Raw genomic sequence first — 27,858 nt, 5'->3', positions numbered from 1 at the left:
ATGTAGGAAAGATTGACGCATCCATTTTCATGAGTCAGTATTAGGTGGTTCAAAGCACTTTGGAAAATTCCCTCCATATCGTTCTTAACTATGTAAAAAAATCCAGAGGTGTTTTTATACTTTGCAGTTTTATTTAGAGATAGCTCTGCTTATTATGGGATATTAGAGAAAACCCAGTCAATTCACATACAATTGCCTTTCCTGCAATGCTGCTCGTTAAAAGGCTTTAAAATTAATATTAATTAAAATTAATTCATTATTAGTTATTGATGAATATTGACTCAGATCAATATCCATATCAATATCATTTCATATTGATGACTATAAATCATACTTATAATTCATAACTATTGATTTCACAGATGTCACAGCTATGAAATATGGATCATTGTTACCTGGCAGTGAGATTACTTAGATTTTATTTATTACGATGTGATACTTCTTAAATGCTGCCACTATGCCAGTGAAGACGGTTCATGCCGTGACGTGCTTACGTATCCAAAAGATGTGAGCAATATATTATTTTACTCCTACTTCTCATATATTTGGTTATGGACACTAGTGATATGGGAAAATTCACCTGACACATTCCTCTGACAACCCTAACTGACCCACAGAACACGCTTACATTGAGTCAATGGTCCCTGTGACCCGTTGGAAAACACAGACGAGAGAACCTCACCCAGGAAAAAGCTTGTGAGGGAACTAGAGTCGGTCTTTTAGAAAGACACGTAGTCTAGAAGACTGTAAGCGATAAAGAACCCAACGGACCCCCTCCCTTGGTAATCTGTGCCAATGGCTGATACGTATGCCAGCTGGCTTTGGGACCATACATCACCTGAGCAATGGGCTCTGCCCCTTCTCCTCCTATGCCAGGTAGCGATGGGGGCATTTGGTAGAAGCGTTGTAATGCTGGTTTTACCACAGCTGAGCGCTCCCTGGCCAGGAGAGTTCTCAGCTGGACAGTGAAGGCCAGATTCTGTTCCCTGCATCTCAGGCCAGAACTGGGGCTGGAAATGTGGCCTGATATCTCCATTTGTACAATGGCTAGTTCAGATACAGAGTGTGTGGCCCCATACGCTCCACTTTACAAAATATATAATATAGAGCAGTGGCTTTCAACCTTTTCTCATTTGAGGACCTCTAAAAAAATTTGAATGGAGGTGCAGACCCCTTTAGAAATTTTACACATAGTCTGCAGATCTCCACGGGTCCACAGGTTGAAAACCACTGATATAGAGAAAAGGAGGACTTGTGGCACCTTGGAGACTAACCACTTTATTTGAGCATAAGCTTTCGTGAGCTACAGGATGCATCCGATGCAGTGAGCTGTAGCTCACGAAAGCTCATGCTCAAATAAATGGGTTAGTCTCTAAGGTGCCACAAGTCCTCCTTTTCTTTTCACTGATATAGAGAGTATGTAACATAACACCCTGCACATGGGCTGTTCATTGACTTTATATAACTACCACCATTTGCCAGAGCACCGGGAACTGTTTAACAGCTATCTAGATAACAAAGGGTGAAAGCTGCTGTGCACTAGAGACAGATGGTTCAGTGATTAAGGTCTGTTCTTCCACAGACTCCTAGTGTGACTTGGGGCAAGACGCTTAGCTCCAGATCCTCAAAGGTATTTAGGCTCCTAGGCGCCACTGATTTCCCTTTGAGGATCTGTGCCTTAGTCAGCCTGTGCCTCAGTTTCCGACCTATACAATGGGAACAATAGTATGTCCCTACATCACCGGGGTGTTGTGAGGCCAAATTAAGGGTTATGTGGTGCTCTGAAGCTCTGATAATGGGGGCCAGACCTTACGTAGAAAGAGATGAAATTAACAATTAAAGGTAGTTTTATGTGTTTGGTATAAAAGGGCTAGTTTCTCCAAACAAAAGGAAGACATTGGATTTCTGCTTGTTTTGACATTAGAGATTCAGGTCTTCTCTCAACAGAGACCTAAGCCTCAGAGATGAGCAGCAGAGAAGGGAAGAGTTTTAGACTGACTGCTTAGAACTCTGAGGTTTGCATGTTTGTATAAGACCTGTGTAAATGCCAATGCCTAGTGAACACCTGGGAGAAAGTCAGTTTTGATTGAAGCCTGCTCTCTCTTTAATGCAGGTGCTGGAGCTCACAATAAGCATCTGTGTGGCCCACAAGAGGTTCTCCTGCAAACCAAGCAGAGAGGCCTGGACATTCCTGAGATTTCAGCAGTAAAAACAAGCAGAGAAAAAACCTTTTAAAAACAAACTTTCCAGGCCTCCACTACATCCCAAAGAAGTTACAAAGAGGGGGGAAGTGCAAATGCAATTTTTAAACAACCCTTTGCAGTTCACATTTAGCTGGAGGTTTAAGTATCGATGGCCTCATGGTTATTGCTCTGGCCTAGCATCCAGGAGAGCTGTATTCAGTTCTTGTTCCAAGGACTCCTTTTGCGACCTGTTATGATTGCTGCAATGGCTGGTAAAGTCATTTGGAGTCTTTCTATTGACTTCAGTGCCTGTTGCATCATGACCTTACTCTGTCTGGGCCTCAGGTCCATCTGTAACATGAGGATAATCATCCTGCCTTTCCTCAGCCTACTCTGGGTCTTGACTATTTAGACTGGGAACTCTGTAGAGCGCTTAGCAGGGTCTCTGGCATGGCTGACTACTAGGCACTACTGTCAATTCAGAATAAGCAAAGTTGGTTTTGCGGAAATTTTGTTACAGAGAAAGAACTACAGGCAGCCCAGAAAATGAAAAGGCAACTTCTGGTGTAGAAGCTGTTCTGAGATGTGTGGGTTAGGAGGGAAAGTGGTGTCCAGAGCCCCGCAAACAGCTGCCAGCAGAGGGTCATTTACTGGATAACTTCCTTCAGGGATCTTGTGATGTTGAACTCTGCCCCTCCATGGCATCTTCCACAGGAGAGGCATTTCCCCCTAATGAGACACAATGCAGGGAGGCAGAGGGGAGTGTAGAACAATTGCTGCCTTGTGGTTGCTGTTTGCTTAGCTACATACTCACCTGGGGAGTCTTTTTAGAGTAGGGTGTTTTTAGAAATTCATCGCAGTGTTGCCAACCCTGTGGATTTAAAATAATTCGTCAGGCCTCAAAAATCATGGGGTTGACTTAAAAACCAGGAGCTTTAAAATAAACCAGGAGCTTCGGGCCTTATTATTTGCCTTCTGGTTTACGAGCCTTTAAGGTTACCCTCACGTTATGCTGCGGTTTCCTTTCTTTTTCTGATTTTTTAATGGAAGCTGATCCTCACCAAATAGAGATCCTCACCTAATCCCAGGAGCCGGGACTTAAAGAAAAACACCAAGTCTCACAATAAACTCTCAAGAGCTGGCAACACCACGTCCCTGTGGTTTGTGAATTAAAAGTGCGGGTTCCTTAGGTAAATGATGAGAGAGGCTAGTTTGGCATGAGGCCAGGAGAAGATCACGCAGCATTAGAGCAGAACGAGGGAGCCAGAGTGCAGCAGAGCACAGAAGGGAGGAGGATGGGAGTGGAATTGGGAGAAGGGAATAGGAGAAGCCAGGGAGAGGGGGAAATGGCACCTGCAGGTCACCTGATGAGCAACGCCAGCAGCAGAGTCAGAATACCCAAGCAAGGCAGGGAGACCAGTTAGGGGGGTAAGAGCCTTCAAATAGCCAAAGGGGGGTAAACACCATGGACCAGCACCTGACCCCAGCCCCATCCCTCCAGCTCAAAGGAGATGGAGAGCTTCTCTAGGAGGGCACTGAGGGTTTCCCTGATGTAAGAGAACCTCTGGATGGTGTGGGGAGTTCTTGGACAGGCTGCAGGAGGTAATTGGTGGGGTGTGCTCTGGCTATCCAGCAGAGCAGTCCCTAGAGGACCACCAAAGCCAATATAATTTAGAGCCGCCCTTAAGTTGCCCTGATATATTCCGGGGTGTGTTTCCGCCCCTGGCTGGCTCCAGCGTTGGGGAAGTGCAGAGTTCACTTAGAGTCACATTCCGTGCCCCCAAGTTCTGTGCCCCACACAGCTCAGCCAGTCCTGGGCACCTGCAGCTGCAGAGGAATTATGTAACTGTGAATACAGGACTGACATGGCAGCTGAATATCAGGAAACAGGCCAGTCAGGGAGAAGGCTCAAGCTGCAGAACCATCCCCTGGAGAGGCCCTGGGAGATGGTTACTAATTGGGCCTGAAGCCACCTGGGCTGGTCCCCAGGGGGGATACGCTGTATCTTCATCGTCTTTGTGAAAACATGCCAGTCATGGAAACAACAGATCTGGCTCTGCAGCAGAGTGATTTGTGCAAGGGCAGCCGAGAAGATCTCTCTCAAACTCCTCCCTCAATAAAACAGAAAATACATGTAATTTAAGAAACCAAATTAGTGCAAGGTTAATTTTTATATTTTAAAACTCAGGAAATGGAGATTAAGTTCCCATGGCAACAGTATCTTTATCCTCTTATTTTTGTGCATTCCGGGACTCATCCACCAGAAAATATTGGCTGCCTTCATGATCATAGGGGTCCAGAAAGCCTCTGGGTCTCGGTCTCATTGTAAGCAGATTCATCCAGGGCCCCGTCTGTACTTGGATGGAAGAACTCAAAGAAAAAATACATGCACCTACCTCTGTGTATCTTAGAATCTTGTCTTGACAGTTGGCCCCTCATCTTCTCCTGTCCCTACATATTTGAGATAGTTTTGCACCACCAGAGAATGGGATAGGAAGGGAATTCAGCTTGGTATTTGTCCCTTGGGGAAGCCAGCACGACTGTTTATACAGCTGACAGCACTGTGTTTGGGTGTGCTATGGCAGAGTCAAGGAGGGTGTGTGTTAGAAGTGTCTGGCATAGTGGTGATTGTTCCTTTTCTTACACAAACAAAGAAATTCCCACTGAAAAACTCCATTAATACAAAGTTAAGGTTGAGAATTTGACCCCTCGATTCAGAAAGTTCCCATGGTGATATCCCCACCATCCTTAACGCGCTGCAATGTGGATAGGTCTTACAGTTAGGAATGGACAAGCCAATCTGGGCAAATTGCAACTGTCTCCAATCTTTGCCCATCCTGCACACCAAACCCAAACTTTATCCTATCTGAGCTATGGAACAAGTTCAATACATGTTGTTCTCTACCGTCCAGAGATGGGATCTGAGCTCTCTGCTACTGCTGCTTATCTCTGGAGCATTGCTTGTAGTGACACCACAAAGCTGAGAACCCCAAATATAGGGTCCTATGTTCCCATAAGTTGCATGCCAAAAAGCGTATCAAGTTACAAGACAATCTACCTCCAACTTCTCAGCACAGCTGCACTCCTGTTGGTGGCATGCTGCCGTTCCCAGTAACAGCACAGAAACAGTACTGCTGAGCCAGAGAGAGATGGGGGGAACCTCGATCTGAAGGGTCAGCACAAAACCTGGAGTCCCTGGGAAAACAAAAACAGACACTACCGAAACCACAGCGGATTTAGCATGTGATAGGCAAGAATCCCCTGAGTGGCCTGTTTCTGGGGGTGCCTCCGATGAAGTGAGCTGTAGCTCACAAAAGCTTAGGCTCAAATAAATTGGTTAGTCTCTAAGGTGCCACAAGTCCTCCTGTTCTTTTTGCAAATACAGACTAATACGGCTGCTACTCTGAAACCTGTGCATACAGAGTGCATCTGCAACTGATGGCATGGGATGGATCAGGATCTGCTGCATCCACTTGCTACACATTGTCATTGGGCAGCCCCAGAGGTGGTCATGGAGCCTTACACAGTGTTACAGAGATGGTATCATTTTCAAGACTTTTCCGTCTCAAGGCATTACCGAACGAGTGAGACCAGACCAGACCATGGCATGGGTGAGGAAGGGTGATGGGAAGCTGATCAGGTAACTGGGTGGGGGGAGGGAGTTACAGTGAATCCAGCTCCAGTGATTTGGCCTGTGAAGCTGCCAGTGCATCAAGTTTGTAGGTTTTTTGGTCACTTCCCTCAAATATATATTTCATTTATTTTTTCTATCTTCCCCCTTTTCCCATGGGGAGATGGGCTGGACTATGGGAGGAGGGGGACCTGAAGGAGGTGGTGGGATGGGGAGGACTGTGGGAGGAGGGGGAGCTGGAGGAGGTGGGGGGATGGGCAGGGGTGTGGGAGGAGGGGGGGCTGGAGGAGGTGGGGGGATGGGCAGGGGTGTGGGAGGAGGGGGGGTTGGAGGTGGGGGGATGGGCAGGGCTGCGGGAGGAGGGGGGGCTGGAGGAGGTGGGGGGATGGGCAGGGCTGTGGGAGGAGGGGGAGCTGGAGGAGATCAGGGCGATGGGCGGGGCTGTGGGAGGAGGGGGAGCTGGAGGAGGTGGGGGGATGGTCAGGGCTGTGGGAGGAGGGGGAGCTGGAGGAGATCAGGGCGATGGGCGGGGCTGTGGGAGGAGGGGGAGCTGGAGGAGGTGGGGAGATGGTCAGGGCTGTGGGAGGAGGGGGAGCTGGAGAATGTGGGGGGATGGGCAGGGCTGTGGGAGGAGGGGGAGCTGGAGGAGGTGGGGGGATGGGCAGGGCTGTGGAGATGGGGGGCTGGAGAAGATCAGGGCGATGGGCAGGACTCTGGGAGGAGGGGGGCTGGAGGATGTGGGGGGATGGGCAGGGCTGTGGGAGGACGGGAAGCTGGAGGAGATCAGGGCGATGGGGAGGACTGTGGGAAGAGGGGGGCTGGAGGAGGTGGGGGGATGGGCAGGGCTGTGGTAGGAGGCGGAGCTGGAGAATGTGGGGGGATGGGCAGGGCTGTGGAGATGGGGGGCTGGAGGAGATCAGGGCGATGGGGAGGACTGGAGGAGGGGGGGATGGGCAGGGCTCTGGTGTTTGAGAAGTAGGATGACCATTTTTCTGAAAGGGAAAATGGGACACCATGTGGGGCTCGCCCGAGCCCCCCGCCCCATCCCCTGTGCATGGAGCTGGCCTGAGCCGCTCACCAGAGCGGACTCCCTTGCATGAGGCTGGCTGGAGCCGCCTGGCATCATGGCTTTCCCAAGCCCCACTGCACGGGGCCAGCTCAGTCCTCCCACAAATGTTTCTCTGCACTCCACTAGAAGGGCACATCCCACTTTTTGGCAAAACTGGGCATTTGTCCCATTTACTTTTGCCAGCTAATGGTCAGCTGGCGAGAGTGAATGGGACAAATCCAGTTTGGAAAAAAAAATATCGGGACGATTGGGACAGGGCTGGAAAAGGGGACGGTCCTGGCTCAAATGGGACGTATGGTTACCCTGAGGAGAAGGGTCAGGCTACTTGACGTGTGTCGGGAAAGTTGACCCGGTGTCGGGGCAGCATGGAATCAAGTGACGAAGTCTGGAGTGGGAGAAATGAGACAGAGCCATGGGGGCCAGGACCTGCTATGTTAGAGCACTGGAAAGCATTGGGGCTGATACAGGATCTCATCAGACCTCCCTTAAGCCTAATTGAAATGGCTTGTCTGTGGTGCATAGGCCATGACTGTGATTCACCCCCTGCATGGGGTGAATCACACCCCACTTGCAAGGGGATAGATCTAATATGCTGTGAGCCCCTTAATACTGACTCCACTGGAATGTGTGGGTTGAAATTTTAGTCTCCGCAGTACATAAAGTAGCTGTTTATTAAGTGGTCTCTGTCACGACCCGGGTTCACCATACTGCTGTGTTCCAAGGCTGGCAGTTTTTTATTAATTTGCACTGTATGCTTCTGTTAATTGATTGATAGAGGAGGAAGTGATAGGACAGTTAATGCCCTGAAAGAATCTTTATTTTGCAGCTAGCAATTTTCTGCTTGTTTGTTTGCAATGAGGGGAAGAGTGAACCAGCCTGTAATTTGAATTGGATTTTTTTAACCAAATGAAAAGCAGCCCCCGCCCCTCAAAATTCGGGGGTGTTTGTGCTGCACCCTGGCACAATGCTTTCCTCCTTTCCAGAAGGGGGAAGACAAAGAAATGAGGAGTGTTTTCTGCTGAGTCCACCTGGACTTTGGCACATCCATGGAGTAGATCAATGTAACCATGCTAACAGGGAACACAAAGTTCATGGGCATGGGGAAATACAAGCGTGCAAAACATCAGACATGGGGCTGTGGGTTCAGTCCTGCAAACCCTTGTGTAGGTGAGTATCTTGTATCAGGTGAGTAAAAGTTATTCACATGAATAAGTATGCGCAGAACCAGGTCCTATGGGATTTCAATGGACTCAGCTCATCTTCTCTGCTTTCTGACTCTTTTTAAAACCTTTCGAATTCATATGTATTACAGGCATGTGTGTGCAGCCATTTGTGTGTGAACAGTCGTGTGCGTGCTTCTGTGTGTATATTAATGAACATAAAGAATGCTTGTCCCTCTGAGAGAATGGCTTTACCCTATGGGAAGTCTGACTCTCCCTCACTGCAATATAGTTAATTGTAAAAACTCTGCTAATGCAGTGCTAAGTTGTGTGGTTAAGAACTCAGTGGTCAGGTGATAGGACGCCCTTGGCCCTGCCCTGTTGCGTGGATGCATTTCACTGCAGATTGGCATTACATGATCACATGGTAGTTGTTGAATAATTAGGCTAAGGCCCATATTTTGACAGCTTTATATACACAGGTGTGTAGTACAGCGCTGGGAGAGTGCAGGGAAGCCATGTGTTTGAAAAGTGCACAGGAAGATGTGCATAGTTAGCTTGCTCCCTGCAGGGAGGGCAGGGGGACCCTGTTGGGGGCAGCTTGTTCCTTGCAGTGAGGGCAGGGAGTGTGTTGGGGTGAGGAGCTTGCTCCCTGCAGGGAGCAGGGAATATGGTGTGATGGGGCGCTTGCTCCCTGCAGAGAGGGCATGAGGTGTGGTCATGGGAGCAGCTGCTGCTGCTGTTCCAGTGATGGCCAGGCATGCTTTAGTCTTCTCTCTTCTCACTCAAAAATGGCTCAAGGGATTTTGTTCCAATTTTTAATAATAAAATGGAATTAAATAACGCCCCCTCCCCAGTGGACACTGAGTGCTGAGCATCAGGGAAATGTGTCCTTTCCCTTTACACTGTCCTGGCAGTGTAAATAGTCTGCAAAAGGGGATGAAACAACCCCTTTTCAACACCCCTGCCTTAAAGGGGTCCCCTGGCCACTATGTATCCATTACTCAGCTCCCAGCCTAGAGGGCATCATACGGGTGAAAGGGAGGGATGGGACGGGGCCTGGGCAGAGCACACTGCCCTGTTCTGTGGTGGCATAATTGTGACAGTCTGTACTCCTGCGTTCACCCCTTTTGTAGGATTATGATAAATCTTGTACAAAGTATAGCTTGTGAGGTATCATTTGAAAACTCATGATTTGCTGGTCATTATTGTCCTAGTAAAATATGTGCAGCAACTTTTTATGTAAAGTTATAAAAGTATGACATTACTGAGACATGTTCCAAAGTTAGAAAAGCAGTCACAAACCAGTTCCTTAGAGACAAAAGGCAAATTGACGCCTCAGCCAGGTGTCAACGAAATCAAATGGACCATCACCTGGTTAAGTGGCCATTTTTTGGCAGGAAAAGGGGAATAAGCGAGAACTTTATATCTTGGCAAAGAAGCAGCTGGAGTTTCCCATCCCCACAGATTTTCTGTCTCTTGAACATCAGCTGGAGAAGTTTCTCAAAGAAGAGGAAAAGTATAAGAATGGGGAAGAGATGCCCCAAGTTATCTCTCCTGTCGTCTCTGCTCATGGCATCGACAAATCTTGAAGGACAAAGGAAGCATCATTGGACTGGGGCGGGATCCTGACTGAAAGGAATTCAGCCAGTAAAACTGCTGTAATATGTGGTGAGAGAGACCTTTTGCTTTGAAGTCACCCTAACTTGTTAAGTTAGGCATTAGTTGTGATTTACTTTATTTTCTTGTAACCAATTCTGACTTTTATGTCTCATTACTTGTAGTCAGTTAAAATCTATCTTTTATAGTTAATAAACTTGTTTTATTGTTTTATCTAAATCAGTGTGCTTTGACTGAAGTGTTTGGGAAACTTCATTTGAGGGAGCAGGAATTGTGCATACCATTTTCTATTAATAAAATGATGGACTTTCTCTGAGCTTGTGCTGTCCAGGAGAGGGCTGGGCAATACACACACATTTCTGGGCGAAAGTCTGGGACTGGGAATTTGCTGGTGTTACTCTGCAGTGTAATTCAAGAGTGGTTGGCCATAGCACTCATATATAGCTGTGGGTGGTATACATGCTGGAGGCTGGGTACGAGCAGACCAGGAGTGGTTGCTCTCACAGCAAAGCAGGGTAAAAGACACCCTAGTTGGAGAACTGCGGGGACACAGCTTGTCCAGATTGGTCCAGATTACACCCTGGGTTGTGTCATAATAATGACCCATGGAGGAGGCTGCTCTAAACTTCCCTGGGGGCTGGCCAGGCCCCCAGCATGGCCAGAATTAGGGAGACCCAGAGGTCATTAGAGCTTCCTTTGCCTTCCTGCCCTCCCTGTGTCAATGTGGATTCAGGGGACAATCTGGCCTAGGGGTTAGTGCAGAATCAGCTTTGGCTCTCATGGTTGCAGACTCTGTCAGGCCTTCACCTGGACTCGCTGTCCTGCTGCAGGGTACCAAGGTACTGAGACAGGAAATGAGCTGTGCCCTGGTGTCTCTACCTGCAGGAGGGTGGGATTTCTAACCTGTTACAGGGAAGCTGCTTATAAATGACAGCCCATCTCCAGCCCAGGGAAAAGAAATAATTTACAGGAAATATACTGGCAAGGCCGCACTAAGATATGAAGGGTTTTCCCATTTGGTTGCCAGGGCTTGGACAAAGCTGTCAAGGCAGGGATGCATGAAGCTTTTCTGCTTTCAGTTTAGATTAGTAAACCTACCGTTTTAATTTCTAATGAGAAAAAGGCTACAAGTCAAACCTAGAAATATCCTACCATTCCCAACACAGACGGTAACAATTCCATAGCAGAGTACAAATACACTGAACTACTAGCTATGCCCTTTCGAAAGGACCCTATGTTTAGATGAGCAGCTGGCATACGATTGATCTGTAAGTAACTTTTGGGAGTAGAATGGAAGTTTCTGGCTTTGGCTCTGAGCCCAGCAGTTTGTGATCAGAGTTTTGTAGCCAGTTCACTAGAAAAGCCCATTCCCTTTTTCCTAATATGTTCATGGTGTATGGTTATCCTAGAAATGTCAGTGATGCCCTTTCAGTGTGATGATCTGTCCCAAGTAACTGTGGTATGTAACCTATCACTTAAATCAGCCTCTGTACCAGATGATTGGAGGATAGCACAATACCAATTTTTAAAAAAGGGTCAAGGGGCTATCCTGGCAATTACAGGCTGGTAAGCCTCACTTCAGTATTGGGCAAATTGGTTGAAATTACAGAACAGAATTATCAGAGACAGATGAACACACATTTGTTGGGGGAAGAGGCAACAGGGCTTTTGTAAAGGGAAATCCTGCCTCACCCATCTGTTAGAATTCTGTGAGGGGGTCAAACAACATGTGGACGGGGTGATCCAGTGACCTTTCAGAAAGCCTTTGACAAGGTCCCTCACCAAAGGCTCTTAAGTAAAGTAAGCTGTCATGGGATTCAGAGGAAAGGTCCTCTCATGGATCAGCAACTGGTTAAAAGAGAGAAAACAAAGGGTAGGAATAAATAGTCAGTGTTCAGAATGGAGAGAGGTTAATAGCGGTGTTTCTCAGGGATCTGTACTGGGATGAGTGTTCAGTGTATTCATACATGATCTAGGGGGGAAAGGGTAAACAGGGAGGTGGCAAAATGTACAGACAACACAAAGTTACTCTGGATAGTAAAGTCCAAAGCAGATTGCTAGGAGTGACAAAGGGGATCTCACAAAACTGGATGACTGGGCAACAGAATGGGAGATGAAATTCAGTGTTGATAAATGCAAAGTAATGCACATTGGAAAACATAATCCCAACTATACATACAAGTGATGGGATATAAATTAGCTACCACCGCTCCAGAAAGATCTTGGAGTCTATCTTGTGGATAGGTCTCTGAAAACATCTGCTCAATGTGCAGCGGCAGTCAAAAAGGTTAATACAGGGGTCAGCAACCTAGGGCACGCGTGCCAAAGACGGTATGCGAGCCGATTTTTAATGGCACGCTGCTGCCTGCTGGGTTCCAGCTGCCGGCCCCGCTCAGCCCACTGCCGAACCCAGGCCAGCAGCAGGCTGAGCAGGGCTGGGATCCCGGAAGACAGCAGCGTGCCATTAAAAATCCTGCCCGCCCCCACCTGCTCTTCTCAGCCCCCCCCTGCGGGGGCAGGGTGAAGAAGCCTGCCCTGCAGCAGCAGCCGGCAGGACCAAGCAAGTTCCCCCTCCCTCGCCTCTTCCCCCCGCCGTGCTGGGTTGCTGCCCCTGCCCCTCTCCCCCTCCCTGCCGCCCATCAGCTGATGGCCCTTGCGTGGGAGGGGGAGCTCCGGGGAGGAGGTGGAGAAGAGGTGGGGACGGGGCCTTGGGGAAGGGAGTAGGAATCAGGGCATATCCCTTCCAGCCCCCTGCCGTGACCCGCTCTGGGCAGGGAGTGCCCCCAGGACCCTAGCCCACACCCCCTGCACCCTCCTCTCACACACCCAGCCCTCTGCCCTGACCCCTGCACCCCCCGCCCTGACCTCTACACCCCAACACACACTCGCAGCCCTCTGTCCTGACCCCTGCACTCCCTCACACACACCCAGCTCTCTGCCCTGACCCCTGCACCCCCCCAGCCCTAACTCCAACACCCCCAATACATGCCCCGAGCCCTCTGCCCTGACTCCTGCACCCTCCTCACACACCCCCAGCCCCTCCACATCCCATGCCCTGACTCTTGCACCCCCCACATCCCCACCCCCACCCTAAGCACCAAACGGGAGCTCCTGCACCCCTCCCCCCACATTCCCACCTGCACCCCTCGCACCAAATGGGAGCTGCCCAGGTAAGCACTCCACACCCAAACCTCCTGCCCCAACCCTGAGCTCCCTCCCTCATTCTAGCTCCTGGCAACACCCTACATCTCAACCCCCAGCCTGCTCCTTCACTCCCAGCCCTATGCTCAGTGCAGAGAGAGGAAGAGAATGGGCTAGAACCAGGGAGCAAGTAGGTACCTACTCTATGTGGGCAGGGCTGGGATCACAGACCGGCAGCGGGCTGAGCGGGGCCAGTAGCCAGGACCCTGGCTGGCAGGAGCTGGCGGATGGAACCCCAAACCGGCAGTGGGCTGAGTGGCAGCGGGCTGATCCGCTCAGCGCACTGCCAGTCTGGGGTCCCGGCCACCAGCCCTGCTCAGCCCACTGCCGGTCTGGGGTTCTGGCTGCCCCTTGCCAGCCGGGGTCCCGGCCGCAGGCCCCGCTCAGCCTGCTGCCAGCCTAGGTGAATGGAACCCCAGGCTGGCAGCGGGCTGAGCAGGCCGGCGGCGTAAGATCAGCATTTTAATTTAATTTTAAATGAAGCTTCTTAAATATTTTGAAAGCCTTGTTTACTTTACCTAAACAATTGTTTAGTTATATAATATACAGACTTGTAGAGAGAGACCTTCTAAAAATGTTAACATGTATTACCGGCATGCGAAACCTTAAATTAAAGTGAATCAATGAAGACTCGGCCCACCCCTTCTGAAAAGGTTGCCCACCCCTGGGTTAATAGATAATAAACAGTAAATAACACAATGCCACTATATAAATCCATGGTCCGCCCACATGCTGAATACTGCATGCAGTTCTGGTTGTCCCATCTCAAAAAATATATTAGAATTGGAAAAGGTGCAGAGAAGGAGAGATTAATAAGATTGGAACCTTTCAGTTTGTAAAAGGGACGACTAAGGGGGGATATGATAGAGGACTATAAAAATCATGAACAGTGCGGAGACAGCGAATAAGGAAGTGTTATTTATGCCTTTGCATAACAGAAGATCCAGGTTATCCAATTAAATTAATAGGCAACAAATATAAAAACAAACAAAAGGAAGTACTTCTTCATACAACACACAGTCAACCTGTGGAACTCGTTGCCAGGGGATGTTGTGAAGGCCAAAACTATAATTGGGTTCTGTGACGGGCTATGCCCCCTAGGAAGCCACCTGATGTGCTGAGATACCACTGAGTCTACCTATTCTGACAGCATGGGCCCTCTTTAACCTGTCTTGCTGAGCCAGGCTATTAAAGCCTCCTCTAACACACACACACAGGCAGGGCCACACGCAGCTGCAGATAAACTCTGGGAAGACTCAGTTTAAGGACTTGCTCCAACATTCTGGTGCTCACTCCTTTTAAGGGGTATAAACCCAAAGGTTTTATGAAATTTGTTCCTCCCTCAATGTGGAAAGAGGTATGCACACTTCTTGCCCCCCCCCCCCCCCGTAGAAGTTACAGAAACTGGGTTTAATAATAAACAGAACAAATTTTATTAACTATAAAAGGCAGATTTTAAGTGGTAAAAGGGCAGTACAGACAGAACAAAGCAGATTACTAAGCAAATGAAATCAAACACTCAAACTAAGCTAGTTTCAGTAAAGAAATTGGTTGGAAATAGTATTTTTCACCCTAGATATTGTTGCAGGCAGGTTGCAAAGTTTCTGTGGTTCAGAGTTCCAGTTATTGTACTGTCTCACATGATCTTCTAATAAACAAACTAGGGAAACACAGCCTAGATGGAGTTACTAAATGGTGGGTTCATAACTGGTTGGAGAACCGTTTCCAGAGAGTAGTTATCAGTGGTTCACAGTGAATCTGGAAGGGCATATCAAGTGGGGTACTGCAGGGATCGGTCCTGAGTCCAGTTCTGTTCAAGGTCTTCATCAGTGATTTAGATAATGGCATAGAGAGTACACTTATAAAGTTTGTGGATGATACCAAGCTGGGAGGGGTTGCAAGTGCTTTGGAGGATAAGATTAAAATTCAAAATGAGCTGGACAAACTGAAGAAATGGTCTGAAGTAAACTGGATGAAAATCAATAAGGACAAACGCAAAGAACTCCACTTAGGAAGGAACAATCAATTGTACACGTACAAAATGGGAAATGACGTCCTAGAAAGGATACTATGGAAAGGGATCTGGGGGTTATAATGCAGTACTTCTCAACCTTTCTAGACTACTGTACCCCTTTCAGAAGTCTGATTTGTCTTATTTCACCTCACTTGAAAACTACTTGCTTACAAAATCACAGATAAAAATACAAAAGTGTCACAGCACACTATTACTGAAAAATTGCTTAGTTTCTCATTTTTACCATATAATTATGAAATAAATTGATTGGAATATAAATTTTGTACTTACATGTCAGTGTATAGTATATAGAGCAGTATAAACAAATCATTGTCTGTATGAAATTTTAGTTTGTACTGACTTGGCCAGTGCTTTTTATGTAGCCTGTTGCAAAACAAGGCAAATATCTAGATGAGTTGATGTACCCCCTGGAAGACCTGTATGTACCCCCAGGGGTACACGTACCCCTGGCTGAGAACTACTTGTACAGTGGATCACAATCTAAATATGAGTCAACCGTGTAACGCTGTTGCAAAAAAAAGTGAACATCATTCTGGGATGCATTAGCCGGGGTCTTGTAAGCAAGACACAAGAAGTAATTTTTCCACTTTACTCCGCACTGATTAGGTCTCAGCTGGAGTATTGTGTCCAGTTCTGGGTACCACATTTCAGGAAAGATGTGGACAAACTGGAGAAAGTCCAGAGCAGAGCAACGAAAATGATTAAAGGTCAAGGAAACATGATGTATGAGGGAAGATTGAAAGGACTGAGTTTGTTTAGTCTGGAGAAGAGAAGATTGAGGAGGGACATAACAGATTTCAAGTACATAAAATATTTGTTACAAGGAGGAGGGCAAAAAGTTGTTCTCATTAACCTTTGAGGCTAGGACTAAAAGCAATGGCTTTAGATTCCAGCTAGGGTGGTTTAGGTTGGACATTGGGAAAAAATTCCTAACTGCCAGAATCGTTAAGCACTGGAATAAATTGCCTAGAGAGGTTGTGGAATCTCCATCATTGGAGATTTTTAAGAGCAAGTTAGACAAACACCTGTCAGGGATGGTCTAGATAATATGTAGTCCTGGCTTGAGTGCAGGGGACTGGACTGGACGACCTCTCAAGGTTCCTTCCAGTCCTACACTTTTATGATTCTATAATGACACTAATGAGCCCAGTAACTTGTAATTGAGCGAGAACAGATGGAGTCTTGATTTAAAAAGACTCCATGTGATAATGAATTTATCACATCCCTTGGTAAGCTGTTCCAATGGCTATTCACACCATTATTAAATGTATATGTTAAGCCACGTATACAAGTCTCGCACTCAATCGTAACACATTTCACCAGGAGAGAAGTGGCTGGGGACATCACTGTGTTCCACCTCCTGAAATGCGGAGATCAGTATAAGATCTTGCAGCCTCCAGCTGTGGATGCATTTGACTTTAACCTGGAATTTAGGCAGATATGAAGAGGGCAGTGAGTTTCAGGCTGAGGCATATTGCTTATCGATAAGGCTACGTTTATGTCATGGAGGTCATGGAAGTCACGGAATCCGTGACCTCTGGAGACCTCTGTGACATTCTCTGCTTCAGCCCCAGGGGCTGCAGGACTCTGGAGCTGGCAGCCAGCAGGGCCCTGGCAGGGTTTTGGTGACAGCAGCGACAGGCAACAGGGTTACAGCAAGAGTACAACAACAGATGACAGACTACTGAGGGGGCCCTCCTCAGGGTTCCAGCGATGGGTGACAGCCTTGCATGGGGCGGGGGTGAGAGGAGGACGCCTCAGGCGAGTGGCTGGGGGCATAGGCGCCAACTCTGTGGGTGCTGCAGGGCTGCAGCACCCACAGGGTAAAATTAGTGGGTGCTCTGCACCCATCGGCAGCCAAACTCCCGCCACCCCTACCCCCTCCTCGCCGCCTTCTCCCCTGAGCGTGCCGCATCCCTGCTCCTCCCCCTTCCAGCGCTTCCCACCTGTCGCCTAACCCGATGTTTGGCGGTGCTTAGGACTTTCTGGGAGGGAGTGGGAAGAGTGGGGATGTGGCGCGCTTGGGGGAGGAGGCGGTAAAGAGGCGGGGCAGGGACTTGAGGGAAGGGGGTAGGATTGGGGCGGGGCAAGGGTGGGTCAGGGGCAGGCACCCACGGGGTAGAGGGGAAGTCCACGCCTATGGCTGGGTGTGTCCCATTTTCTTATGGTCACCCTGCAGCTCCCAGCCACTGTGGGCAGAGGGCCACACTGCCGTTTCCGGCTGCCGTGGGGCAGAGGGGGAACCCCACAGCTCCCAGCCACCGTGGTGGTGGGGGAAACCATGGAGCCGCAGCAGCAAAAGTCACAGACAGGTCATGGCTTCCGTGAATTTTTGTTTATTGCCTGTGACCTGCCTGTGACTTTTACTAAAAATATCCATGGCAAAATCTTAGCCTTACAGAAGGCTGGTGGGACAGAAAAGCCAGGGCTTCCCCACAGTCTCCCAGCTAACGTGATACTATCCCATGCTCAGATTCCTATCACCTGGTCTGGGGAAGAGAGAGTGGGATGCCTTCTGGCACCCCTTTTGTGGTGGGAATTTGTGGTGTGTGGGGAGGGGAGAAATTGGCCTCTGGCGAGTAGAGAAGCACGCGTCGTGTCAGAGGCCCTCTAGACCATGTTTGCCGCACCAAATAGGTTGAAACTTTTCCAGTTTCGTTTCTGGAATGTTGGAGCTAGACAAGTTCGGACGGGAAATAAGGCAGAAATGTTTCACAAGGAGAGTAATTAACCATGGGAACATGTAGTGAGGCAGTGACTCACCGGTGCGGCACCGCCTGCTGGTCATCCTGGGAATTAGCTCTCCAGCCTAAGGAGCGCCCTCTGCAGGCCGGTCTCTCACCTGCCGCTGGCCCCCGTGACCCTCCCGGCCCCCAGTCCCCCTCTCCCTCAGGGTTCTGCCCCCAGCAGTAACCCACAATCTGGGTCTCCCCACCCAGGGGAACCCCCAACCCTCTATCCCTACCTTGCCTCAGTGGCTACTGCCAGTCACCATCTAGTCCCCGCTCACTGGGGCAGACTGCCGTCTGTAATGGCCACTCATCATTGGCAAGGGGGGTAGGACCGGCTGCCTCTGCCTATTCTCTGGCTACCCCTCTGTCGCTCCAGTACCTTTCCTGGCCTTTAGCAAGGCCTGCAGCCTGGCGGTTTTCCAGACTGGAGCTCCTCTGGCCTTTCCCCAGCCCTGCTCCACTCCAGGCACCCTTTCCTCCCAGGCAGCCAGTCCTTCTCTCTCAAAAGCTAGAGAGAGTCTGCTAAGCTCCTGGCTCACAGCCCTTTTATAGGGCCTGCTGTGGCCTGATTGGGGCATGGCCCCAGCTGTGGCTGCTTCCCCCAATGAGCCTAGGCTTTTCTCTCAGCCCCGGGCCTCTCCAAGGGCTGGCTTTTAACCCCTTCTGAGCGGGGTGACTGTCCCACTACAGAACAACATAGCTAAGGATGCAGTGGTTCTCTGTTGCTTGGAGTCTTTAAATTGAGACTGGATGTCTTTGGAAGAGCAATTCTAACTCAAACACAAGTTTATTGGGTTTGATGCAGGAATCACTGGGCTGGCCTGTGGAGGTCAGACTAAAAGATTAGAATGGTCCCTTCTGGCCTCAAACTCTATGGTTCTTTGTTATGGTCGAGATTTTCTCGTGTGTTCCTTGCTTTCCCATTGGATATGGCTCTGACTGGTACTGGGGAGCTGGCCTAGCAGCTGAGCCCTGGTACACCATCAGCATGTATCAGTGGTAAATATGACATCAAATTAAGCAAAAATAAATACGTTTTCATGCAGTATTTTTCTCTTGACTGAATCAAACAATGCTGTTGCCATAGGAACAGCCTTTTGTGAAAAGGTCACATGCTAGAAACTGTGTTTTAAGTGCAACTCAAGGAGATTATGGAGGATTAGCTAATATATATATATATATATATATATATATATATATATATATATATATATATATATATTCTTTAAAGGAAATGTTATAAAGGAATAATATCCAGCTGAACTGGAAAGTTCTCTCAGTAAATTAAAAAGTTGAAAAGTCTGTGATGAAGGTTTTCCTTTTTAGCAGCATGCAGTGGGGTGATATCTGAAATAGTGATTCTCCTCTGTGTTTTTACTTGGCTTTAATTAAACCTCAGTCAGGGCTGAGAAATGTGGTGAGACGAGATAATTGCACTATTCCCAATACAGTTTTTCAACTCTGGCTTTGCTATGCACCTCCTGACAGAAGGAACCCGCACCCAGGTGCTTTGTATGGCTCAGGGCTGAGTTTGTACTATTGTCTCATAGCTTGCAGGTGCTCGAAGAGCAGAGCAAGAGAAGGGGATGTCAAGTGAGTGATTGCCAAGGAGAAATTTGGGGAGACGTAATCTAGGGAAGGGGTCAAGGTTAATGAGTGTGTCAGTGGCTCTCTGTACTGAGACTCTTATAATAGAAAATGGATTCACTACAATGACCAATCTCCTATTTAAAAAAAATTACTTTGTAAAAACGGAAAGAGATAGAAATATTCTCTTGTCAGTTTGCAATAAGTGGCACAGCTTCCAAGATTGACAGCTTCATAGCAAAAGACTGTTTATATGGACACCCCCCACCGCTCCCAGTAACAGGGCACCGGGCACTGGTAGCACAGGGACACAGCTCCTCTCTGATCATCATAGTTTGTGCTGTACTCCTGGTGCCCCTGCTGCCATCTGCTAGCTCAGATAGGGGAGCAACACTGAGCTATGGGCCAGTCGGGCTCAACGGGTAGTGATCAACGGCTCCATGTCTAGTTGGCAGCTGGTATCAAGCGGAGTGCCCCTGGGGTTGGTCCTGGGGCCGATTTTGTTCAATATCTTCATTAATGATCTGGATGATGGGATGGATTGCATCCTCAGCAAGTTCACAGATGACACTAAACTGGGAGGAGAGGTAGATACGCTGGAGGGTAGGGATAGGATACAGAGGGACCTAGACAAATTGGAGGATTGGGCCAAAAGAAATCTGATGAGGTTCAACAAGGACAAATGCAGAGTCCTGCACTTGTGACGGAAGAATCCCATGCACTGCTACAGGCTGGGGACTGACTGGCTAAGCGGCAGTTCTACAGAAAAGGACAGGGGGATTAGAGTAGATGAGAAGCTGGATATGAGTCAAAAGTGGGGATTACAGTAGATGAGAAGCTGGATATGAGACAAAAGCTAATGGCATATTGGGCTGCATTAGTAGGAGCATTGCCAGCAGATTGAGGGAAGTGATCATTCCCCTCTATTTGGCACTAGAGGGCCACACCTGGAGTTATTGCATCCAGTCTTGAGTCCTCCACTATGGAAAGGATGTGGACAAATTGGAGAGAGTCAAGCGGAGGGCAACAAAAATGATTAGAGGACTGGGGCGCATGATTTACGAGGAGAGGCTGAGGGAACTGGGGTTATTTAGTCTGCAGAAGAGAAGAGTGAGGGGGGATTTGATAGCAGCCTTCAACTACCTGAAGGGGGTTCCAAAGAGGATGGAGCTTGGCTGTTCCCAGTGGTGGCAGATGACAGAACAAGGAGCAATGGTCTCAAGTTGCAGTGCGGGAGGTCTAGGTTGGATATTTGGAAACACTATTTCACTAGGAGGGTTGTGAAGCGCTGGAATGGGTTACCTAGGGAGGTGGTGGAATCTCCATCCTTAGAGGATTTTAAGGCCCGGCTTGACAAAGCCCTGGCTGGGATGATTTAGTTGGGGTTGGTCCTGTTTGAGTAGGGGGTGGGACTAGATGACCTCCTGAGGTCTCTTCCAACCCTGATAGTCTGTGATTCTGTGGCCAAGTTTGGTGCCCACATACCTGAAGGGGCCCAGAGCTATTCCACTGCAGTCAGTGGATATGGTGCTGTTGAGTGCAGAGGGTGCTGGGGCAGTGGGTGTGGAGGGATCAATTTCCACTTTAGAGACTTTTTAAAAGAGCCATTTTTTCAGGGGGACTCTCCTGGCATTAATGGTTTGACCCCTGCTGGCTCCACCCGTGGAATTGCCCCGGGCCTGCTCCCTCCCTGGAGCTTCGGTCATGGGGGTAGCACAGCTGAGTGGGGAGATGGCCTTTGTATCTGAAGTGAACAGGGAGTATTCCTAGTGTAGGGCTCTGTGGAGAACCTGGAGAGATGTATTGTGGAGCTGCTTCATTCCAAGGTCAAGTGATATTGCAGCTTGTATATGATCTGTGGTATCCAAAGCTCCTGTTGTTCCTTTCATCCTGGTCAGAGGGTTTCAATCTGTGCAGACTGCTACCCTACCAAAATAGTGGGTAAGGAAATGGGGATGGGGTAAGTCAGCAGTCCTGGCTCCACACCCCCTGGGAATCCCATGCGGAGCTGTGTTCTGTGGGGCAGGAGCAGGGGTCAGAAATACACCCATCCTGTAGGTTGAAGATGGATACCATGTATAAGGTGCTGTACTGGGCCATATCGCTATATCTGGTCTCTGCCACCAGCTCCCTGTTTGCCCTGGGGCGTATCGCTGCATCTCTGTGTCCCAGATCACCCCTTCTGTGAGGGAAGAGCCCTGGAGGGGGATCCACAGGAGGAAAGCTCTGCTGATGCCTTCAGGGAGATCACCCATGTCATCCCACAGGGAGCGGGGCAGGGCTCGTCCTCTCACAGAAACGGCTGCAGGGCCTACCCCCAAGCCTGGCAGCACCAGGGGGATCACAGGAGGCCACAGCCGTTCGCCTGGAGGTCTCTCAGGATCTCACAGGGCCCCCAGGATCCCTGGGCAGTTACATGGGATGGACAGCACAGTCTGGGCTGGTGCAGGGATATGAACCATCGCACCAGCTCCACTCACTGCTATCCTTGCCTCCACCCCATAGCTCTATGGGGAGCCAAGTCTGTGGGGAGATGCCTCTGCCCAGAAGAGCTATTGATATTGTGGAGGCATCGGAGCCCCCTTCCCTGAGGAAGGTGGGAGACACGCCTGTGAAGTTCCTGTTCCTTGCACCTGTCTAGGGCACAAGGTGTGCCCAGGCTGTGAGACCGTTGGGCTGTCGGAGCAAAGGGCAGTGCAGAATTCCAAAATCAAGGGCCCTTCATTGGTGATAATGACTTCTGACTAGGGCTGTGGGCCAAGTAATATGTTTGGTGGATTTCAGCTCTGGGATTGCCCAGAAACTCCATGTCCTTTTCTCACATGTATTAGTTATTTACAGTTATTCAACAAAACTTGGTATGAATTCCGTGTAATCGGAGCTTGGCCTAACTTCAGATGTGAGGCTTAGGTGGCAGTGCCCTCATGTGCCACGTTGTGTTGTTTCTGTTCCCTGTCTGGTTGAACAGAACTATCAGGCACTTAGTGTGAACACTTGCAGAAAGCATGGCCCAGGTACTCCCTCCCATCAATATATGAGCATGTGTCAGGGAGTGGGGCATGGGCAGTTGTGTCTAGTGGTTGGAGCCAGAGATAGTAGCTAGGAATCGGAGCCAAAGAGCAGAACAAGTCAGAGGCCAGGTGCCAGAGCCAAGGGTCAGAGCCAAAAGGTACATGTCAGGAATTGGAACCAAGGGTCAGACCCAGGTTACCTGGACTAAAGCAAGGCTGGGGCCAGGGCAGGAGTAGGGCTGGGTCTGAGATGTAGCAAATGCTTTGAACAGCTGCTGAACTGCTGCTGCTGGACATACGAGCAAGCTTGCTAGCTCCCCCAGCCAACCCGACAGAGCATTCCATGAGGTGGTCTAGCTGATGGAGCCCAGCTCTGTTCATTAGGCTGCCAGGAGACTGAGCTGGCACAGTGGCAGGACTTTATTCCTGACTGTACCCCCTTCAAGGATGCCCCCAGACCCAACATCTCAGGGTAGACGCTGTGAGAAGCGTGCAGCAGATCTGGGGCATGGATGTGCTCTGCCATTTCCCAGGACCATTCATCCTGGCCATAAGCCTCCCAGGCCACCAAGTATGGCAGTTGTCCCCAACACATCGGGAGTTGAGGATTTGTTGCACAATGTACTCATCTTGTCCATGGACCACTGCAGGCAGAGGGCTGGAATGGTATGGGAAGGGGCTTCAGGAGAGAGACATGAAACATGGAGTTAATCTTCAGAGACCTGGGTAAATTGCAGTTTGGATGTGCCAAAGGGCCCTGATATTGGTGGTCCTGCTGGCTTTGCTGGGTTGAGGCATGGGTGGCATTATTATAAGCAAATTGGCATATGGAAGCATAGACAACCAGTTGTCCTGATGATAATTCAGAAGGCAGCCAAGGTATTGCCCAGGAATCTGGTTAACCCGCTCAATCTGCCCATGGTGTATGGCTGGTAGGTAGATGAGAAGAGTGGCTCCATCCTCAGAAGCCTTAGAAATGCCCACTAGAACTGGGAAGCAAAACGAGGACCGTGGTTTGACATGGTGCATGTTGGCAATCCGGGGAGATGAAAAATGTTCCCCAGGAAAAGGCAAGCCATTTCCTGGGCAGTAGAGTTGGCATGGCAGGGGATCTTGGTTAGGAGATGGGCCATGACTAGTATAGCTATATGCTACTAGGAACATGGCAGCTCCACAATAAAGTCAATGGAGATAAGAGTCCATGGCTGAGATGGAATGGGCAAGGGCTGGAGAAGTTTGAGCATGGGCGTTTAGTCCGGGTGCAAAGGCTGCAGGATCTTATGTAGTTCTTGACTGAACCCAGCCCAGCCACCAGGCTTGCAAGCCCAGTCACCAGAAACTCCTCAAGATTAGGCTCCAGGATTTGAGGTAGCCGAAGTGCCCAGCAAGTAGCATTCTATTACATAACCATGGATGTTCCTCTGGGACATAGATACCGCCGTTGTGGTTGTGACATCTTGCTTGGGTCACTCAGGACTGTGAGCCACAGTTACTACTCGGCTTCAGTAACAGTGAGCTTATTAGGTTCCAGGTCTTCACCATTCTTGTCCTTGTTGAACAGGGTATCAATATTCCCATTTCTTGCTCCCAGGTGATAGGTAACTACAAAGTCAAAGCGGGCAAAGAAGAGGGAACAGCGGGTCTGGTGTTGGTTAAGGGTCATGGCTGTTTGGAGATACTCCAGGTTTTTATTATCTTTGAAAACCTGGATGGGGAACCTGGCTTCCTCCAGTAGATGATGCCATTCTGCAAATGCAGCCTTGATAGCAAAGAGTTCCTTGTCCCATATATCATAATTCTTTTCTGCTGGGGCCAGTTTATGAGAGTGAAAGGCGCAGGGGTGAAGTTGACCATGAGGATCTGCCAGCTGGGACATTGTTGCCCCTATGGCAAATTGGACATGTCAGCTTCCATTGTAAACAGTTTTGTGGGGTCTGGGTGGATAAGGATGGGTGCAGTGGTGAATTTCTCTTTTAGTTGATCAAACACAGCTTGCTCTTCTGAGGAGCAGGTGAACCAGATTCCCTTTCATAGCAGTGCAGTCAGAGGAACAAGTAGATTGAAAAACCCCTTGATGTACAGCCTGTAGCAACGCCTAGGATGAACCGGTTTTGTTCAATATCTTCATAAATGATCTGGAGGATGGTGTGGATTGCACTCTCAGCAAATTTGCGGTTGATACTAAACTGGGAGGAGTGGTAGATACGCTGGAGGGCAGGGATAGGATACAGAGGGACCTAGACAAATTGGAGGATTGGGTCAAAAGAAATCTGATGAGGTTCAACAAGGATAAGTGCAGGGTCCTGCACTTAGTACGGAAGAACCCAATGCACAGCTACAGACTAGGGACCGAATGGCTAGGCAGCAGTTCTGCGGAAAAGGACCTAGGGGTGACAGTGGACGAGAAGCTGGATATGAGCCAGCTACAGGCTGGGGACTGACTGGCTAAGCAGCCGTTCTGCAGAAAGGAACCTGGGTATTACAGTGGATGAGAAGCTGGATGAGAGTCAGCAGTGTGCCCTTGTTGCCAAGAAGGCCAATGGCATTTTGGGATGTATAAGTAGGGGCATAGCGAGCAGATCGAGGGACGTGATCGTCCCCCTCTATTCAACATTGGTGAGGCCTCATCTGGAGTACTGTGTCCAGTTTTGGGCTCCACACTACAAGAAGGATGTGGATAAATTGGAAAGAGTCCAGCGAAGGGCAACAAAAATTATTCGGGGTCTGGAACACATGACTTATGAGGAGAGGCTGAGGGAACTGGGATTGTTTAGTCTGCAGAAGAGAAGAATGAGGGGGGATTTGATAGCTGCTTTCAACTACGTGAGAGGTGGTTCCAGAGAGGATGGTTCTAGACTATTCTCAGTGGTGGAAGAGGACAGGACAAGGAGTAATGGTCTCAAGTTGCGGTGGGGGAGGTTTAGGTTGGATATTAGGAAAAACTTTTTCACTAGGAGGGTGGTGAAACACTGGAATGTGTTGCCTAGGGAGGTGGTGGAATCTCCTTCCTTAGAAGTTTTTAAGGTCAGGCTTGACAAAGCCCTGGCTGGGATGATTTAATTGGGGATTGGTCCTGCTTTTGAGCAGGGGGTTGGACTAGATGACCTCCTGAGGTCCCTTCCAACCCTGATACTCTATGATTCTATGAACCCCTTGATGAACAGCTAGCAAAGCCTAAGAATTGTTGTACCCCATGGATGCCCCTTTTGTATGGCCCAGTTGCATATGGCCACTGCCTTGCCTGGATCCATGGTTAGCGCCTTGAGAGAGATAATGTAGCCAAGGAATTCTATCGTATCCTGGTCAAACGTTCATTTTTTGGGTTTCACATGTCAATAGTGTTGGTGCAGTATTTCTGCATACATAATGATTGTGGAGAGTGTGAATGTCAGAAAAGATTAGGATGTCATGAAGATAAATGACTAAACAGCAATCTAGCATATCCCTGAAGATTTTTTTAGGAAGTACTGAAAAGTCTCTGAGAGATTGCACAGGCTGAATGGCATGGACAAATATTCAAAGTGTCCCTACCATTCATCTTACTTTTTAATCTGGACAAAATTATACGCTCTGCAAAGGTCCAGTTTAGTAAAAACCTTGGTGGAGTGGGGTCTTTTGAAAAGCTTGTTAAAGAGGGGGAGGAAGTATCGATTTTAACAGTAGCCCTGATTAATGCCCTGCAGTCAATACAAAGCCTTAGAGAGCCATCCTTTTTCTTAACAAAGAAAATTGGAGCCCCGTCCGGAGAAGTGGAAGGATGGATAAACCCCTTTTGTAGCTTTTCCTGGCGGTAGTCATGGAGAGCCTGCAGTTCAGACTCCAAATGGGAATAGATGTGGTCAAAAGGAATTTCAGCTTCAGGCTAGAGGTCAATGGGACAGTCATAGCTGTGATGGGGCAGCAAGGTGTCCAAGTTCTTTCTGTTGAACACCTTGGCAAAGGGCTTTTATTTAAGAGGTATCACAAAGGCAATGGAAGTAGCCACAGGGGGTGCTGAGACTCCTCATGGATTAACCTGCTTAGACTCAGAATCTCAGGGAAGACAAATGAAGCAGTAGAGGGCTTCCATAGTCGGAGACAAAAGTGTTGGCAATGCAGGGAGCAGAACTGTACCGTGCCCACACGCCAACAAATGCATGGGTCATGGGTGGCAAGCCAGGCCATGCTAAGGACAACTGGAGAGTCTGGTACTTGAATAAAGCCAAACTGGAGGGTCTTTCAGTGACCCTGAAGGGTAACAGTTTCCAAGGGGGCAGTGTGATGGGTAATGGGGCCTGACAAAAAGAGCAAGCCATCGATAGACTTCCCCAAGTCTGGAGAGTTCTTGCATTGGATCTTATGTACTGTGACAGGGCAAGGCCAGATGGCTATAGAAAAGTAGTGGGAGAGAGATATATTAGCTCCAGGCTAAACAAATCCCTGGTACCAGGATAAGTTAAATGGCAGCTGCTCCTGGTCAATTAAGATACCTGGGGCCAATTAAGAGCTTTCCAGAAGGCAGGGAGAAGGCTAGGTTGATTGGGACACCTGAAGCCAATCAGGGGCTGGCTGAAACTAGTTAAAAGCCTCCCCGCCAGTCAGGTGGGTGGACATGTCAGGAGCTTTGGGAGGAAGTTATGTTTTGTTTTTTTTTGCAGAGGCTGAGCAGTACACACCATATCAGGCACAAGGAAGGAGGCCCTGAGGTAAGGGTGAAGTGGAGCTTGAGGAAGTGGGGGCTGCTGTGGGGAAGTAGCCCAGGGAATTGTATGTGTCATGTTTCTAAAAGGTCAGCTACCATAGCTGATACTATTAGGGTCCCTGGGCTGGAGCCTGGAGTAGAGGGTGGGCCTGGGCTCCCCCCTTTGCCCTCCCCCCTTTGCCCTCCCCCCTGTTTAATCACTGAGACTGGGTGACAACAGATGACTGTGCAAGGGAGGATAGCTTCTCCTCACCCCCCTCACTGGCTTATGATTAAAATGGCTCAGTAGACTGTGACCCTTGTCTCTAGAGAGAGAAGGGTTATGTGGAGGGTTGCAGTGAGCCTCTGAGGCTAGTGAAATCTGCCAGGAAATGTGGGACCCATGGAGACAAGGAAAGAGCTCTGTCACAGTACCCACACAAAATCCAAGTCCATGAAGTTGCTGGAGGCACTCCAGCTGAGTCCACCAGTGCCTGCAGGTTGACCTTGGACATGGTAGAGCGTTGGATCTCAAGGGGAGTTGAAGGTGTGTTGTATCCCACTTAGTTGTTGCCAAGGTACCACCAGAGAGATACTGGTGCTGCGTGCCAAAGAGAGGGGGAGAGCACCACTCCCACCCAGGCACTTCTATTGGGGCTGGGACCTGGCGTTCCCTGATTGGAACGCAGATTGTGTCTTGCAGGACAGCTTGACAGACAGTGTCCTGGTTCCCTGCAATATAGGCATAGACCTCATCTCTGGCATCAAGATTTCCCCACATTGGAGACACGGGGATGAGCCTGATCGATTTGTATGGGCAGCAGAGAAAGCGCTGGTGATTGCAGGGCTGGAGCCACCTGGGCTGAAGGGGGCTGGGAGACAGGTCCTTTTGCTTCTGTCAAGCAGTCATCATACCTTTTGCTAAGGTCAATCAAGGCATGCAGGCCAGATGGGGACTCCACCTGCACC

The 27,858-nt window shown here is 49.0% G+C and overlaps 1 protein-coding gene across 7 annotated transcripts in view; it reads left to right on the top strand.

The window, feature by feature from the left end:
• The window catches only part of PKNOX2 (PBX/knotted 1 homeobox 2), a 689,215-nt gene that overhangs the window by 184,805 nt on the left and 476,552 nt on the right, over nt 1-27,858 (top strand). The window contains exon 3 of one of the 7 annotated variants that reach the window (XM_084611722.1): nt 26,867-26,914. The exons of the other annotated variants lie outside the window; for them this stretch is intronic. The gene's annotated coding sequence lies outside the window, so the exon portion shown is untranslated. The remainder of the gene's footprint in view (nt 1-26,866; nt 26,915-27,858) is intronic. 7 annotated transcript variants of the gene reach the window in all.

This window comes from Lepidochelys olivacea (assembly GCF_965140295.1).
Source record: "Lepidochelys olivacea isolate rLepOli2 genome assembly, chromosome: 22".
Lineage (NCBI taxonomy): Eukaryota > Metazoa > Chordata > Testudines > Cheloniidae > Lepidochelys > Lepidochelys olivacea.
Note: the sequence above shows the minus strand (reverse complement) of the source record. Positions and strands in the feature narration are given on the sequence as shown.